Source organism: Chaetodon auriga, chromosome 12, assembly GCF_051107435.1.
Source record: "Chaetodon auriga isolate fChaAug3 chromosome 12, fChaAug3.hap1, whole genome shotgun sequence".
Taxonomy (NCBI): Eukaryota; Metazoa; Chordata; class Actinopteri; order Chaetodontiformes; family Chaetodontidae; genus Chaetodon; species Chaetodon auriga.
In genome coordinates, this window is record NC_135085.1 from 17,192,776 (window position 1) to 17,198,948 (window position 6,173).

Consider the following 6,173-nt stretch of genomic DNA (forward strand, 5'->3'; position numbering starts at 1 on the left):
CACCATATCCTGTCGAACGCAGAAATAATCAATTTATTCACTCCACCTCACATCTGATGACACATGGCCGACATAAACGAAATGAAAGGCTAAAACGCTGCTTTGTTTTAATTCAATATGTAGCACTTTTGACTGTTGCATTTAATATACCCCAAAAACTACCACTGTCAAAGAAGAAAGACGTACAGTGTGTGCATTTAGACAGTATTTATTTATAGCCAGAATGAGAGGAAGATGTACCCGAGCGGGATGTTTGAATCACTGGCTGTGTCATGTGAGTCCATCATCGCTGATGCAGATATCCTTAATGTTTCAGCCACAGGGATGGCAAGTCCCTGACTGAAAAGCTGTTTAGCAGGTCCCTTAAAGGTTGAGAAGGTCATTATATTGATTTTTCTTTTGGTCTTTTTGTTGAAATTCTTTTTACATCCCAGCAGCAATCAATAAATCAAATGCTCTGACAAAAAAATCCTATATGTGTAGCATCCAGTCATTGAAATCACTGGATGGGCCCTCTTTTCGCGCACTCATTGAGCATGACTGGAGTCTTGAGAAAGCGCAACTAAAATTTCCCACTGCTAACATGCTAGATATTGTTGTTTTCTCACATGTGAATGAGGTATGACACCATGGGGTAGTTATGGTCAGTACACACCCCTTGTGACGCTAACCAAGTAGCACCAAAGCATGCACCCGCAGCAGTGAGCAGGCTGGGCGGCTGATTAGGAGTGAAAGACTGAAAGGTGTGATCATGACAGCGACTCTTCTCGTCACTGCTCCTCTCCCCAGCGAGCTCCTGTGGACTTGTCAGACGGCCTGTGTTCATGTGTTTTCCGGGAGTGGTTTTGAAAGGAGGCCTGAAGGAAGGGGATGGGATTTTTTGGATGCTGTACACTTTCGAGAGATTTTCAAAAACATTCTCACTCTTGCTGGTTTTGCCTCCTTTACAAACTCCAGCTTTAACACGCACTCACTGGATGGCATTGGTATTTTGCTCACGAGCGTTGTCTCTGCCCGTGTGTGCATGGGCGCCACTGATCACAAGATGCTGATTATACTTTTATGTGATAGTTCACAGCAGAGAGACACAGAAATAATTGGGAGAGACAAAAGGACGACATGCCAGCTGAGCCACCTCGACGCCCCGGGAGGCTGCTTATTGCTCAGTGAAAAACTGTGTGTGTGTATGCTTTATGAATACCAATGCATGAGGCTTTGTTTTGACACAACAATCACATCCACTCACTAGCACTTAATGGGTCCTCATTGTGTCCACACAGGTTCTCATACTGTCGCTCTTCATGCTGTGCACTATGTAAAGGTGGTATGCAATCAAGTTTTATCAGAACAGCAAAGAAACAAGAGGATGCTCAGACCTTTCAAGATGTTTTGAAGCTTTCCTACATGACTTGCATTATTAAAATAGAACCAATCAATTTAAAAATGTATGTATTTTTACTTTAGGTGCGTTGGCTGCTGCACCCTTAACAAGGTGTTCTGCCTCTGTTTCTCATGCAAGATAAATTAAGACAGTTCGTGATTTGGTTAGACGAGACATATTTCCCGGCCCTAAGTCGAGGCTCAACCACCTTACTTGTTCTCTACCCCCTCATGCCAGGCGTTAATAGCTCCAAGCATGTTTCTTCTATCACATAGAATCTAGCTCAGCAGACAGCCATAGGATGAAAATGTCAAGCCCTCAGAATTCGTCCCACTGGAGGAAAGCCTTTTGACCTGTATTACAATCAGACAAAAGTGATCCGACCTTCAGTGTTTGATCCTCAAACACCCATAAGTACATCAAAACAGAACAACCCTGATTCCAAAAAAGTTGGGCCGCTTAACTTTGTTAAGTTTCTATATTTTAGTTTAGAGTTAAGAGTATGCATCCGTTTTTCTGTATATGAAGCACGAGTGCAACTATCTAATAGAATATTTATGGGGGCACCCTGGTACCTCACCTGGTAGAGCACGCACCATGTATCAAGGTTGAATCCCCGCTGCAGGGGCCCGGGCTCGACCCCATCCCAGGCCCCTCCCTGCATGCCATCCCGCCTCTCTCACCCTGTCCTCAGGCCTGCCGTCTATATCATAATAATGCAAAAGTGCCCCCACAAAACAACCCCAGAATATTTATGGTTATCATTAAAGTAAGAGCTTCAGAGACACTACTAGACAGCTAATGCTATTTTAGATGATTCTTTAGAATAAAATTCATACAGGCTCAGAGTTTCTGGTTATAGCAGCCTTCTAATATTTTTCTTGGTGCACTAAGACTGCAGATATCCACAAATAAGAAACATTTGTCAATGAAGAACACACGACTGTTACATAAAACACAGAGAACCGCCAAGGTTTGAAATGTTGTTACAAAAAGAGGAACATTGTTTTTTTTAGGAGATCATTGTTTTATGTTTGTAAATAGAAGGAGATAGAAGGAGCCCAGTATGCGACAAATTCTAGCCCACAAGTCCACGGTCTGAAGTCTGGGTTACATTACGGCAGCTTTGGTTTTATTTTATATACAGTGTATACATTTTTTTTTCTCAGCTTTGCATTCCTGTGGTGGAGATTTGTGAACATAATTGACAAGGGGTTGACGTATTTTTCCGTTTGTAGAATCCTCTGGAAACTCTGTTGTGTTGTGTTGGGCTCTGTTGCCTTGTGTTTTCTGTATCCGCAGCACATTTCTTTGCGCAGCTTACTGTACGTGTTGTCAGATTGGTGAATGCATTTATTGATTTTTTTCAGATGATGCTGAGTTGTCAAAGGCGAATCGCGTGGCAGTGAATTGCTTTTATCATTCTTTTGTGCTTTATCAGTTTGTGTTGTTGAGCTTTCTTTGTCATCGAGCATGTTTTCCTTCAAGCAGACACCCAGGCCACACAGCGGGAATCATTAGTGCTGCATTATAAGGGCAATGATAATAAATTAAGCACAGTGGTGCACTCACTCAAGCATTTGAATGATGTGCTTCACATCTGAAATGCTGTAGGTACCTAAGTTGACGCATCATTTTGGATACGTTGACCTTGGTAAAGACAGATGATAGATGTAATAATGTGATGTAATAATAATTATCAGTGAGATGAAGTGGCTGCTTACTGTCCTCCATCTTACACTGATTACACATGAAATGTCAGGACAAAGCATTATCACCACATGGTGTTTCCTGACACCCCTCTTCATTGCATTGCTAACTATATCAAAAATACAGAAATTCATCACAGCAGGCTCTATTATCTGTCACCAGTTGGATTTGATCTAGCTCATTTGATTGTGTTCATCACCTCAGACAGAAGCCTCTCACCCAGAGCGATTGCCGACTATGGCTGAGGACAACAGTTCTCATTACCACCAAAAACCCTCAGGATGGGCCTAAAGGCTGTTGATGTGCATTTCCTATTAATTGCCATCAGGGACGTCAGATTCAAGTGTGCTACAAGCTGCATGTAAGTGTATGAGTCTCGATCAATACACATATTGTGTAGTGCTTCAGCGTCTGTGGTGACAAGGGGTGAGTAATAGTGTGTTTTGCTGCAAAGAAGATTTTTGAAAATAAGCAATTTCATCTCTGTGAATTAAAGACTTCCCCCAATGGAGACAAGGTTGTGCAAATGGAACTTTAATGACAAAGAATCCACTTTGAGTAATGACATTTCTCCTTCAAAGACCTTTTTGACCTGTTGTAAGACATGAGGATGATCTTTACATCTGCGTGAAAGCATCTCTCTGCAGGATTTTAAGTATAATGTCCGGCTGTTATAGCAGAGGGTGTAAAAGTGGGTGTTATATTCACAATAGCAACAAATGAGATGAGATTGGATTGATCCAAAGCGAAATGCTGACAATTTGCTTGGACAAATAAAATTATGGGCATACAATGAAAACCTGATATTGGAAACCTCTGTAGGTGGAAAGCGTACCTGAACTCCCCTAATCGTGATAATAACCACAAAAGCTAAATTTAGTTGAGGAGACTGATACATCCTGTTGATGGATTTCAACTCTGCATTCAATACAATGAACCCAGCCAAACTGTTAAATAAACTACTGGACATGAACATTGACCCATGCATCACTTCATTCACAGCTTTCTCTGGAAATGGCAACAGAAGGTGAAGATCAACAACAACACATCCTCCCCTCTGTTCCTCAGTACAGGCGCACCCCAAGGCTGTGTTCTCTCACCCTGGCTATTCTCCCTCTATTCAAACCAGCTCACATCTCACCACAGCTCTGTCAACCTGTACAAGTACGCCGACGACTCAACTATCACAGGACTCATCACCAACAACCAAGAAACTGAATACCACATACAGATCAACCAAGCAGTGACCTGGTGCACAGACCATGATCTCCAGCTCAACACATCAAGAACAAAAGAACTCATCGTCGACCTAAGACGCCAGCCATCTCCCAAAACTCCTGTGTTCACTGAAGGTGAATCCATCTCCATTGTTGACACATTCAAACTCCTTGGGACCCATATCAGCAACAACCTCAAATGGAAAATCAACACAGACCACATCTACAAAAAAGCCCAGCAAAGACTCTTCCATCTCCGACAGCTCAAAAAGTTCAAAGTAAGGTCTCATCTCCTGCTCCGCTTTTACACAGCCATCATCGAAAGCATCCTCACCTCATCCATTACAGTCTGGTTTGGCAGTCTTGACACACTCTCCCGAAAGAAACTACAACGCATCATGAACAAAGCATCCAAAATCATTGGCTCACCCAACCATCCCTTGAATCACTCCACCACAAACGGACACTACGCAGAGCCCACAAGATAATCTCGGATCCCACCCACTGTGGACACTATGCCTTCCAGCTTCTACCCTCTAGGAGGCGTTTCAGGACAATTGCCACTAGAACAACCCGCTTCAAAAACAGTTTCATTCCAACTGCAATAAACATTCTGAACTCTGAACGCTAAGGACTAAGCAGGACCCTCATGCGTTATGTATCATGTAATATGTCTGTTTAACAAAGAGTGGTATCAATCATCTCTCCGCCAGAGAGTCAATAAGCATGTTTGACATTTGCCATATTTATTGTGACAAAATGTCAAAGCATTTCTTTATCAAATAGATGAAATGACGATGTGTAATGCAGTGTAAAATGGGTTGAACCCATAGATTCATCACCTGTCTCAGTTCCCCTCAGCTCTACAGAGAAAGTTTGCCAGGTGGCCTTGAATGCAGCTTCATGCTACTCTTGCTATGTATATGTTGGATGTATATACAAACAACTGCATTGTGCAAACACATTGGACATGTCAAAGGAACAAGATAATAATATGTAAATGCCATTAAATACTACTGTCCCTAAGTGGCCGAAAAAAAAAAAAAAAAAAGCACCACTTAGTACTTCGCCTGAGTGTTTCCTTTTATTAGACTTTTCAGAGGCTCATAATACTCATAATATTCAGTATTCATATAATAGTCATTCTTTCTCTTTTCTATCTGATGGCTGCTGAACTGAGTCATTTACAGATCAAAATTTCACAGCAAAATGTGAAATAAGCTCATTATTTTAGGATATTTTGATGCCGTGTCCTTATTCTTCCATATGAGTTATGAATGAAGCACTTTAAATTAATACTTTGTACAATGTACTATGACTTCTTTCACTAAAGGAACACCTTTTCCATCACTGGAAACATCATAGAAAGGGATCCTTGGAGCAGCTATACTAAACGCATCACACAAACCAAAAAACATTGAAAAAAAATTCACCTCTGAGTTGAACACAAATGACAGCAACTAAAGCAATTTGACTCAAACTCTTTGGCTCTCTTTAGGCGGGTGCATGTTGATTCCACAGCACCTTGGCCGCACTGAAAGGACGAGGCTGGGAGGATTTTTACACTCCAGACTCCGAGGCCATAAAAATGATGACGCCCACAGTCTTTTGCTTCACTGTCCTGCGCAGGCCAACCTCATGGTTAACTGTACTGCCCATCCCCCCACACACTGTGTGAACTGCCTGTCCCCAGCAGAATGATATGGCTGTAAACCACACCAGGTCTGTTAATTAATTAATGTACCCTAACAGCAGGGCTGGCTCCCTCCATTGTGGCGGAGCAGTTTTCAGCTGCCTGCAGTGGTGACCGTCGGTGTGTTTTTGGGGTTTCTACATGTGCTGTGAGAGAAGGGCAAGAGATAGAG